The sequence below is a fragment of the Saccopteryx leptura genome, chromosome 6 (genome assembly GCF_036850995.1).
Source record: "Saccopteryx leptura isolate mSacLep1 chromosome 6, mSacLep1_pri_phased_curated, whole genome shotgun sequence".
NCBI classification, from domain to species: domain Eukaryota; kingdom Metazoa; phylum Chordata; class Mammalia; order Chiroptera; family Emballonuridae; genus Saccopteryx; species Saccopteryx leptura.
This window is the reverse complement of record NC_089508.1, coordinates 132,279,749-132,292,039: the sequence shown is the minus strand read 5'-3', so window position 1 is coordinate 132,292,039 and position 12,291 is coordinate 132,279,749. Positions and strand designations below refer to the sequence as shown.

At 47.7% G+C, this 12,291-nt stretch overlaps 1 protein-coding gene and 1 pseudogene across 1 annotated transcript in view; one reads left to right on the top strand and one right to left on the bottom strand.

Moving 5' to 3' along the window:
- AFF4 (ALF transcription elongation factor 4) overlaps positions 1-1,541 on the bottom strand; it is a 104,309-nt gene extending 102,768 nt beyond the window's left edge. The window contains exon 1 of the mRNA XM_066344448.1: positions 1,176-1,541. The gene's annotated coding sequence lies outside the window, so the exon portion shown is untranslated. The remainder of the gene's footprint in view (positions 1-1,175) is intronic.
- A 4,616-nt stretch (positions 1,542-6,157) lies between these two features.
- Positions 6,158-9,298, top strand: LOC136377279 (phosphatidylinositol 5-phosphate 4-kinase type-2 beta-like; annotated as a pseudogene).
- Positions 9,299-12,291: the final 2,993 nt, after the last annotated feature.

Below are 12,291 nucleotides of genomic sequence, written 5' to 3'. Positions count from 1 at the left end.
TGAAACCCAGTGGCCACTTGCCAACACTTCTTTATGCACATATGACCAAAGATTCACCATGCCACAAAGAATCTTTATCAAAGGCCAAATTAATAAAGTCCTCATTACTATTTCAATTTTGATAAGTTAAAGGACAATTAAAATAAACATTTTACAAAGCTTTGTAAAATGAATACGAAAACAAAGCTCTAAGCTTTTAATATCTGAGCTTAAAAAAAGCAACACACATTTCAAGCGTCACATTTACAAACATCCTAATCACACAAGCACCTACAGCTTCGATTCCGTCAAAATAACACCAGTTACGGGAAAAGGGACTGGCTGAAGTTTAAAAGTCCTCTGGCCAGCAGGAAAGAAATTAAACAATTCTGAATTGCAAATAAGTGCAAGAACACTAAATCGAACTCTTCGTCTTAGTTTGAACTCCCATACACAAGCATTTCAGATCTGTCCTTTCAACTTCGTATAAACGGTGTCACGGGTGAAAGAAAAGGCAATAAGGATACTGCTCAAACTCCGACACCCATCATCCATCCTCAGAGTGGAAGGAACAGCAGAGTGGAAGGAACAAAGCACTGACGTCAATTACGAAATGAACCCAGAGCGCAGGCAGCTGGAGTAAAGGCCTGAACATCAGTATCCACCGGCGAGCCAGAGATAACCAGCTACTGGGCCGCCTAAGAGGGGGTTGGGGCTCAAGCACTACGCCCCCAGATTCCCATTTTTAGTTAACTCCCTCGCTGCTACTCAAGGCGGAATATTTTTCCTTTTTTCTTTCCCAGAGGAGGAGGGAGACGGCGAGCAGAATCGCGAGAAGGGAAGCAAAAAAGCGAGAACCAGCTGGATTATGATAGAACCTAGGCCTATTTTCTCGTTAACTAGAAATAACTCGAAATCAGGTATTAAAAAATCACAAGACAGTCGACGGTATTTCGAAGAGCAGGGGCGTATTAAAGAACGAAAGGGAGAAGGAAAAACGGCGAGAAGACGGACTTGAGGGAATGTTTGTTAGGACTGGGTCAGCTTTACTGGGGGAGGGGTGGAACGCAAGGCGTGGGACGAAGGCAGCACGAGTGGCCGGCCCGGGGGGTCCCCAAGCCCCGCGGCCCCCGCCTCCCCGTCGCCCGCCCTTCCCCCGCCCGCGGCGCGGCCTCCGCCAGTCTCGGCCTCCTCACCTCCGCTCCCGGCTCCGCTAGGCCCGAACCATCTCCTGCCGACGGCGGCGCCGGGCCTGCACCTTCACCGGACGCGCATCCGAGCCTGCCAGGGAGCGACGACCAGCTGCCACGGGCGAGGGGCTCCGGGCCGCGGCGGGCTTGCGAGGTCCGGAAAAGCGCTGGAGGAGACGCACCTCACACGGGACCGACGGAGGTCCCGACCTGTTCCATGACGGCCGGGCCCAGCCCCGGACGGGCAGCGGCGGCGGCAGTCTGACAAGGACCTGGCTCCCGGGTCTCCGCCCCGTCAGCTGGCGGCGGCGACAGCGGCCCGACTCCCGCAGCCAGGACCGTGACTGACGCAGCGGCCGCGCCACCCATGTGACCAGGGCGGGCGGACAGTCGTCACGTGACGACGACGCGCCCCGCCCCGCCGGAAAAGCGGGTGCTCCGCCGCCTAGGCTGCAGTGCCCGGGGGGGGGGGGGGGGGGGGGGGGGGGGGGCGGTGCTGAGGCTGGTGACGTACGCGGCTGTCGGCCCCGACACCCGGGCGGGGCCGGGAAGCCAGCGATGGCCGCGGGGCCTAGGCCTAGCCCTGCGTGCGGGACTCGGAGGCTGCGTTTGCAGGGTGGGGCGGGCAGGACCCGGCCTGCTCGTCCTCGGCGCACACCGTCCTGCGCGTACCCGCCAGCGAGGTACGGAGGGCGGCGCCGGGACCAGCCGGATCCACTGGTTCCGGGGCCCAGGCGGTCCGCGCCTCCTAAGCCCGAGATCGCCTTTGCGTGCTGACTGGAAACCCGAGTCCAAGCCCCTCAACAGGTCCGGCGATCAGGCAGTCGGCGAGGACTGACGGACGGCTGCTCGCTACCTCGCCTGAACTCTCCCGGGGGACAAGCCAGCCCCGCCCCCTTCTGTCGTCATCGGAACATTTTCTGCCACTAATACTATTCTTCAGGATATCGTTTTAAACACTTTCCTTCACTTAACATCCCGCCAGTCAGGGCAAGCTATAATTTAATTGAGAGTGAAATAATATAGACTAGACAGGATTTTCAAAGGGTCTCATAGAAGCCAGTACAGTAATTGTCCACAGATACTACCACCTCTGGTTCGCCATTTGGGAAAGACTAATCTCCTGCCTCTCATCTGTTTTCTTTCTATGAAGGAGCCCCTTGAAGCTGTTATTTAACTTATCTACTGGTTTTGAAGCAAATACATTACAGATTGTTTTTAATAAACGTTACGTGTTTTGTAATAAGTTATTATTTAAAAATGTGCCCATGAAAATTGTTAGATTCAGGGAGGTGTGCTGTGGCTGCTGAAGGAGCAGGAACAGAGAGTGCTGATAGGGCCCCTGTGAGGCTGAGAACAAAGAAGGTCAGAGACCCTTATAAGAAGTTTATGTTTGAAATTGGCCACTAGGCTAAACCCCGCCCCTGTTGCTATGCCGGCCCCTGTTGCTATGCTGCGTGCGCCCTCCCTAGCGAATAGCTAACTGCCACATCTGCTTCTGTATAATGCTTGCCCACTTAGGATATATAAGGACCTAGCTGTAAGCGCCAGGCGCGACTCCCGTTTATAGCTTCTTGTGAGTACGGTGTCTACGGACATCTTGGGAGTTCGCCCCTGCGCAGGTTAAACTGGCCAATAAAGTAACATCTAAACTCCTGAAAGTCTCCGACGTTTGTTCTCATACCCGGTAGATGAAACAAAAATGTTTCTATCAGCCGTGAAAGCTGGTAATTCACTGCTGTCTATACGTATTTCCTTTTTCAAATTCTCTCTCTCTCTCTCTTTTTTTTTTTTTTGGTATTTTTCCGAAGTGAGAAGCTGGGGAGGCAGTCATACAGACTCCCACATGTGCCCAACTGGTGTCCACCTGCATGCCCACCAGGAGGGGATGCTCTGCCCATTTGGGGCGTTCCTCAGTTGCAGCCAGAGCCACTGTAGCGGGTGAGACGAAGGACATGGAGCCGTCCTCAGCACCCGGGCCAACTTTGCTCCAATGGAGCCTTGGCTGCGGGAGGGGAAGAGAGATAGAGAGGAAGGAGAGGGGGAGGGGTGCAGAAGCAGATGGGCGCTTCTCCTGTGTGCCCTGGCCGGGAATCAAACCTGGGACTTCCACGTGCTGGACCGACGCTCTACCGCTGAGCCAACCGGCCAGGGCCCTGTATCAAATTCTTAACTGACCACTTATTTCTTTTCCACTTCATTCTTTTTATCTACATCTACATAAATTTCATCTATGTATCTGCATATAAGGAAATGGGTTAAAGCATATTCAAAGTAGAGTGTAAAAGACTTGCTGCTATCCCTAACCCTATTCAGCTCCTGGCTGCCTACAGGCCCCTCTCACCTCTTCCTCCCTCATCCTCCCTTCTCCTGATGTACCTGTATAAGATGCCTAAATTCTGAGCTCTTAAAATGGATTTGAGAATTAGTCCTCCCATATTCTGGAGCTAGGTTTTCTAAATTAATAAACTTTTCATTGCTCTAATTCTGGTCTGTTGAATACTGACCTTTCTTTCAAAGCATCAGGCGGCCCTGGCTCGTTGGCTCAGTGGTAGAGCGTCGGCCTGGCATGCAGGAGTCCCGGGTTCAATTCCCAGCCAGGGCACACAGGAGAAGTGCCTATCTGCTTCTCCACTCCTCCCCCTCTCCTTCCTCTCTGTCTCTCTCTTCCCCTCCCGCAGCCAGGGCTCCATTGGAGCAAGGTTGGCCCGGGCGCTGAGGATGGCTCTGTGGCCTCTGCCTCAGGCGCTGGAATGGCTCTGGTTGCAACAGAGCAACCCCCCAGATCGGCAGAGCATCACCCCCTGGTGGGCATGCTGGGTGGATCCTGGTAGGGCGCATGCGGGAGTCTGTCTGACTGCCTCCCTGTTTCCAGCTTTGGAAAAATACAAAAAAAAAAAGTATCGGGCACGTGAACCTTGGACCTGTAACATTGGAAAGTATATTAGCTTCCTATTGATGCTGTAATAATTATCAAAATTTATCATTACAATTGTATGTCAGAAGTCTAAGCAGGTCTCCCTGGGTTAAGATCAAGGTGTTGGCAACCCTACTTACTCCTTTCTAGAGGCTCTAGAGAAGAATCCTTCTCCTGTCCTTTCCCACCTTCTGGAAGCTGCCCACATTCTTCGGCTGGGCCCCAGTTCACCATCTTCAAAGGGACCTCTTAAATCACATTACTCTGACCTTTTCTTCTGCTTCCCTCTTCTAATATTGAGGACTCTTGTGATTATTGTGTGCCAATTTAGGTTATCCAGGATAATCTCCATATTTTAAGGTCAAATAAATTAGCAACCTTAATTCCATCTGCCACTGTAATTCCCCTTTGCCATATAACAGCATATTCAGAAGTTCCAAGGATTCGTTCATGGACATCTTTGGGTGATCATTACTCTGCTTACCGCACAGCATACACAGTCACTTAAAGTCATCTATTTAAAAGTTGAGGAGTTTGATGTTCATTTAAATGGGATTTTGAGAAATACCTGAAATGAACAATTAAGCTACTTGCAAATTTTCTCTTTCTGGTCATAATGTTCCAGGAGGAGTAGCTATGTTGAAGATGACCACAAAATAATAAAATTATGTTAAGGTTGACTATGAAGGGGCCAAAATCAGCCACCCTGAAGCTGTCTTTGAAATACTGATTTTAAGCTGTTTACTAAGAAACAAGAGACTCAGAAAGAATCTTTGATCTTCCCCCCTTTCCTGCCCTAAAGATGCAGGCAGAGAAATCTGCTTCAGGAAGGAGCTTTTAGGAGGCGGCCTTAGACTAATTTGAATTAAGTGTGATAAACAAGACGCTTCCAGGCAGGAGTCTGTTAGCTAGGTACCCACTGCGTCCATTGTTTCTGAGTAGCCTGGCAAGGATTTTCCTGCCTTGTGTGTTCTGCTCTTCCTCAAGTATCTCTAAATCGGCCATTCTCACTTCTGAAATCTAATACCCCATCCTGCATTTCTCCAAATATGTCTTACATGACCAACATCACCTCACTACCTTTGGACTTTTTATGGAATTATCATGCCTATGTGAATTCACCATGCATATGTATTAAACTTTGATTTCTTCCTGTTAATCTGTCTTTGTTCATTTGATTATTAGCTCAGCCAGAAGAACTTAGAAGGTGGGAAGTAAAGTATTAATATTTTTTAGCTCCCATAATTGTAATCTTTGTGGCTGTAGATAGTTTCAATTCTCAGTGTCCCATCTTGTAGACATTCTTCAGCCTGAGCTGGATACCATTAACATTTGGGGCCATGATCAATTTCAATCCTCACTGTTACTTAGGGTGTCATAATTATGAATCAAATCTCTGGGGGTGGGGTCTCATATTGCTTAAGTACCAGGTTTTGCCATTCTTAATACTGCTGGGGAACTCCAGGGAAGTCTGCAGAACACATACCTAGAGTTAACCCATGAGAAACGCAAGAGACAACTATTTGTGCAACTACTCCTGTTGAGAGGACTGCTCCTGAAAATGTTAATTGCCCAGCAGCTCCAGCTTGTTGCCCATGAGCAGAGCAGACTTCAGCAGCCAAAGAAAGTTCTCAGGCAAATAAAATCAGGAATATCTGTATGGATAAAAGTTAGGCTCATGTTCCTAAAATGGAAGTGGGGAGCACATATGGGTGGAGCACTAACAGTGTCTGCTTCAATGATAATTACTGTACATATTATGTGCTAGGCACAATAAAACACTTGAGATGTGTTATTCAATATTCTCAACCTTTTGACCTTTACCTCTCTGAGTTGTCCTCTACCACCATGTCACTTAGACCACTGACTGATAATACCAACAATTCCACACTGCCAAATCTAAAAATTGCCAACATTTATCTTTACCTTAGTGGCATTTAACACAGTTGAATGATGTAACCATGGCACAATGAGGAAGCAAGGGTGAGGATTGTTCCAGGGGAGACGTGGGATGCTGTGCATGGTCTCCACTGCACCTCCTTTCACTGCCACCACCACTGTAGCCCCAAGCATGTTGTCCAACTGCACCAGCACCACTGGGTGGTGGTGGCACCACTCAGCATCAGCAAGACCAAGACCAAGAAGAACATTTTATGTGCCAGAAAATGAAGCTTTTTTGGGGCCAACAAGCAGAATCTCAGCATCCTAATGTGGGAGTGAACCACACAATCAGTGAGTTGAGCAATATTCTTGTCCCTGTCATGGTAATACCAGATTGTTAGTGTAGGTAGCTAGCTAGTTATTAATAAAGGAAGGAAGGAATGGAATCAGAAATTAAGTCTAATAAACTAGGGAACTGAATTGGACATTGATATTAAGCCTGATTCACTAGGAAGCTATAGCATTCACAGGTTCCCCAGGGGACAGCTGTACCCTCTACCAAGGGGATTTAAGCTCTGAATCACGCAGGAAGAATCAGCTTTCTAATCTCTCTGGGGGACAACCAACCATTAGCCTGAATTACCAAGAGAAAGATAAATTCCTTTGCTAGGCCCATACACAATAGAAACCAAGATGGTGCATGAGGAGGTAAGTACATGCCCAGTACAAACCAGATGATGAGGCAAAACTTTGAGCCATGTGCAGTAGGAGCCAAAATGGTGACATAAATGGGTCAACTCAAGGCTGTAAAAATCTGGGAAAAGGATCAGATTGGATAAGGCACACAAAACCCCAGAAGATCCAGAAAAGGATTTGGTTAGGGGGAGGGTCCAGTACAAGCCCATAAAGATTAAGAAAGAGATTGTTAGTTTGAAAGAAAGCCTGCTCTCTCCCAAGCCTGAGGTAATATAATCAAATCTTAACAAAGGCCCATCTGGGTATCACATGTGTATTCGTTCACCTGTTTGTTTATGCACATTCTCTCTCTATAGCAGCCACATGACTGCAAGTGTAGGCCTGGCTACGACAGCACAGTGCCAGCTGGAGGGCACAGCCAGGAGCAGAAACCATGGTAGACTACTGGAATCCAAGGTGATGGCATTAAAGTTCTGCTCACCAGGCCCAGGACTTCTTCTGCAGCACGTCAGAACTAAGCCACCTGGGCATGGACGAGACATTGAGCACTTAAGGGTAATCTTTTTGTTTTTGCTCTAATAACTCTTACCAGTACACCATTCTCCTAAGTGTGGGTCCTTGAAATACTTTTCTTATGACTCCGTGGAAGAATCCTCTTTCCACTGGCAACAAGACGCCTTCAAGGTGTATGGCAAGATCAGGATTGACAATGATCTCTTCAATAAGAACAGCCTATCTTGTGGCATCAAGTTTAAGGAGTACTATCCCATGTGTTTTAAAATCTTCAGGAGAGGCCCTGGCCAGTTGGCTCAGTGGTAGAGCGTCGGCCTGGCGTGAAGGGGTCCCGGGTTCGATTCCCAGCCAGGGCACACAGGAGAAGCGCCCATTTGCTTCTCCACCCCTCCCCCTCTCCTTCCTCTCTGTCTCTCTCTTCTTCTCCCACAGCCAAGGCTCCATTGGAGCAAAGTTGGCCCGGGCGCTGAGGATGGCTCCATGGCCTCTGCCTCAGGCGCTAGAATGGCTCTGGATGCAACAGAGCAGCGCCCCAGATAGGCAGAGCATCGCCCCCTGGTGGGCATGCTGGGTGAATCCTGGTCGGGCGCATGCGGGAGTCTGTCTGACTGCCTCCCCGTTTCCAACTTCAGAAAAATACAAAAAAAAAAAATCTTCAGGAGAGATTTGGAATTGACAATCAGGATTACCAGAATTCAGTGATGTGTAGTCCTCCTGTCAATAGTGATGATCATGGCCAATGTGACACATGTTTCTTCACCGCCTGTGACTGGTGCTTATCTTCCAGACTCTGTCAATCAAGGTTGTGGCTGAGATGCACAACGTCTTAAAGAAGTACCACTAGTTCAAAGTGGGTACTATGTGTCACAGCAACATCCTTTTGCCATCGTTTCTAGGCATGTGCTGCCTGACTGTGTATGGTGTGGAAACCTACATGGTGGTAACAAGGAACGTGCTCAGCCATCAGCTCACTGTATTCTGCAAACATGACCTCAAGGGTTCTGTTGTTGCCAGAGAAGTGAATGACAAGGAGAAGGTGAGGGACTTGACAACATTTAGAGACAGTGACTTCTTGTGTCACCAGGAGGTGGCACAGTGGATAGAGCGTCGGACTGGGATGCAGAAGGACCCAGGTTTGAGACCCGGAGGTCACCAGCTTGAGCTTGGGCTCATCTGACTTGAGCAAAAAGCTCACCAGCTTGGACCCAAGGTCACTGGCTTGAGCAAGCGGTTACTAGATCTGCTGAAGGCCCATGGTCAAGGCACATATGAGAAAGCAATCAATGAACAACTAAGGTGTCGCAACGAAAAACTGATGATTGATGCTTCTCATCTCTCTCTGTTCCTGTCTGTCGGTCCCTGTCTATCCCTCTCTCTGACTCTTTCTCTGTCCCTGTAAAAAAAAAAAAAAAAGACAGTGACTTCCTGCCTGACCAGTGGATAAAGTGTCGACTTGGAATACTGAGGTTACTGGTTCGAAAACCTGGGCTTGCGTGGTGAAGACACATATGGGAGTTGATGCTTCCTGCTCCCCCCTCCCTCCTTTTCTCTCTCTCTCTCACTCTATAAAGTGAATAAATTTAAAAAAAGAAAAATAAAGACAGTGACTTCCTCAACGAAGAACAGAAGCTGCACATGGGAGAGGAGACTAAAAAGAACTTCCTGGAAAAACTGAAACGGAACTTAGAGTTTCTGGCCTAGCTGAAGATCACAGACTGCAGTCTGCTAGTGGGTGTCCATGATATGGACCAGGCAGAGCAGGAGGAGATGGAGGTAGGGACAGAAGACCAGGAGGATGAGAATGACAGGATGGGTGGCACCCTGCTCTGCTCCCACAGCACATCTCCAGACAGCCCTGGCAACCTCTCAGCTTTCCTCGGTTCTCTGGTCCTGGAGAATTTGACAACTCTGTTGATATTTATGCCATGAAAAGCAATGAAAGTTCTCAAGACAGAAAGCTTATTTCATGGCCATTATTGATATCCTCACACCATATGATGCTAAGAAGAAAGCTGCACATGCTGCCAAAATAGTGAAACACGAGGTAGGGGCCGAGATCTAGACTGTGAACCCTGAGCAGTACTCCAATTGCTTCAAGTTCATGTCCAACATCCTGACATAGTGACCTTCTACTTGCAGCCAGAGCCAGAGAATGAGATATGGGGTCAGGAACTGGAAGGCAGAGAGAGTGTACTTGGACTAGATTGCAAGGTCAGGGAGGGCTTTAGCATCGAGACTGCAGCCTGTGACACTGAAAGAGATTCTAAGGAGGATGCAATGTGTTGTGTGTGCACGAGCTCACACGATTTAGTCTCATCTCTTGTTTACCTTTGATTTTTTTAAATTTTTTTTTTGCCCATTTAACCCGGGTTAAAAAAGGAATTTCTTTTTTTGTTGTTGTTACCTTGTAGCCTTTTAAAATACGGTGGGACTGGAGGTTATTATGGGTTTATTTGGGTTTTTCTGAAATTTCCTGGCTCCAACCTTGCTATATACAATGATGTATGTCATCACCCTATGCACCATCCTCATCCCTGCCCTGAACTCCCTTCAATCACAGAGGCAGCCCATAGACCCAGCCAGGGTCCTCTCAGACCCAAGTGCTCTGATGCCAGAGGAGAGGAAGTCATTCCTGCTGGGTTACTTTTTAATTTTATGAAACATTGTACACAACTTCCTTCACCTTTCCTCCTCAGATATAAGTGATTCTTCCATCTAAATGCTGTCTTCTTGCCCTGGGCAGGTAGCTCAGATAGGGAGAGCATTGTCCCAAAACACCAAGGTTGTGGACTCAATCCCCAATCAGGGCACATACAAGGAGCAACCAATGAATGCACAACTAAGTGGAACAACGAATCAATGTCTCTCTCTCTCTCTTTTTCTCTCTCCCTTTTCTAAAATCAATAAATAAAAAAATAGCCTGACCTGCGGTGGCGCAGTGGATAAAGCGTCGACCTGGAAATGCTGAGGTCGCCGGTTCGAAACCCTGGGCTTGCCTGGTCAAGGCACATATGGGAGTTGATGCTTTCTGCTCCTCCCCCCTTCTCTCTCTGTCTCTCTCTCCTCTCTCTCCCTCTCTGTCTCTCTCTCCCCCTCTCTCTCTCTCTCCTCTCTAAAAATGAATAAATAAAAAAATTTTTTTTAAATAATAAATAAATAAATGTTGTCCTCCTGAAGGAACACTCCAGATCAACATCAGTCATCTCGGGTCAGAATCAAAGCTCTCAGAGGGGAGAGTTCGTCCTCTGGAATGGTGAGGGGTGCGGGTTGTTGCTGGGCTCTTGGACATCTGGTTCTCGATCCCTGAAGTTCAGATGTCTTCTCTATAAACCCTGCCTCCTACCTGGTCACAAAGAACTAGAAAAGACTCTTGTGTTTAAATGGTCTTTCCACCTTGGAGAAACCCCAGAAGCTGATGAGTATCAAATGAAGCCTTGTATCCTCCATGTATATACTTTCTTTTGACCTTTTCCCAGGAACCCTCACTTGTAAGTGAGCTTTCAGCTAGGGCAGATCCCCAGGCACCTGGGGTGCTCCTTACAGAGATTCCTCTTTGAGTCCCAGGGCTACCAAGTAGGTAACCTGACTGCCTGTGCCTATGGTTTGTCACCTGGATGTTATGGCCTGTATGAAGTGATTCTTCCACCCTGAAGTGTGGCACCCACACCTGAGGTTGTTTCTGGATCACTCGAGGATGTGATCCAGGAAATCCAACCTGGAGCATTGATGTGGGATTAAACCAGCCTTTGGGCTGTTTTTCCTTGATGCCCCTTCTAAATTTTTTGCAGGTCTGCTATCCACAGGCTGCCTCAGGATTGACATCCTGCAGCTTGCTTCAGGAACTCCACTGCCTATTGAACCTTGCTATCCAGGCCTTAGAATTCTGAGGCCTGTGTTATTCTGTGATGACATCAGAGGAGTCTGGTCTGCTGAGGAGAGAAAACAGCCCTGCACTGGGGGAAGTACATTCCTGTATCTTCTCAACCCCACATCAGGAACTGGGGATTTGGGGTGAGATATGGTAAAACATGTAGATAAACTCACAGAGGTGAAGGAAGTTTGAGGAAGCATTTTGAATGACTGGATTGGTGTCCTATGGCTCCCTTCGAACCTGGCCAAGCTTAGCTTCTGGAGTAGGAACCAGCACGATCTCTGTACCCTGCTTGCAGCATTTAGATCAGGAAGGAATGGAGACAGCATTCTTGAACTCCTCTGGGGCTGCTGGGACCCTTCTGGAAGAGACAGATGTGTAAACTGCCCTGGCCAGAAAGGGCCATAGATAACTCTGAACATCAGCAGTAAGACCACAAGGAGACTTGGGAAAGGACTCGAAACCAAGTGGCTCATGGAGAAAACAAAATTGACTTTAAGTATTATAGAGGAATAATATTTGGACTTGATATCCTCCACCTTCTAATTAAGAATGAAAATTTGTCCTGGCCTGACCTGTGGTGGCGCAGTGGATAAAGCGTCGACCTGGAAATGCTGAGGTCGCCGGTTCAAAACCCTGGGCTTGCCTGGTCAAGGCACATATGGGAGTTGAGTTGATGCTTCCAGCTCCTCCCCCCTTCTCTCTGTCTCTCTCTCCTCTCTAAAAATGAATAAATTAAAAAAAAAAAAAAAAAAAAAAAGAAAATTTGTCCTGGACAGATAGCTTGGTTGATTAGAGTATCATCTTGAAACACAGAGGTTGCTGGTTCGATTCCCAGTCAGGGCACATACAGAAACAGCTCAGTGTTCCTGTTCTCTCTCTCCTTCCACTCTCACTGAAATCAATCAATAAATTTTTTTTAAAAAATTAATGAAAATTTGGATTTTCCCATAGACAAGCCCAGCATGTCCAAAGCTTGGCCGCTGTCTGTCAACCTGCAGCCTCCACAGCCTCAGGCTCCCACCAGCTACCTGCATTTATTTGGTCTGCTAATCATGTTGCTGCAACATGTATGAAACATGTAACATAATCCTATCAGCTAAAGATGAGTTACCAGGTATCTAACTTCTTTAACATTGAGTTTTGTTCATTTTGTTTGTTTGTTTTTGTATATTGTTTACATTTTGAGAGGTAGCTTCCTGTCTCAAATATTCTTTTGTGTTTCCAACAAGGTTGTTGATTGG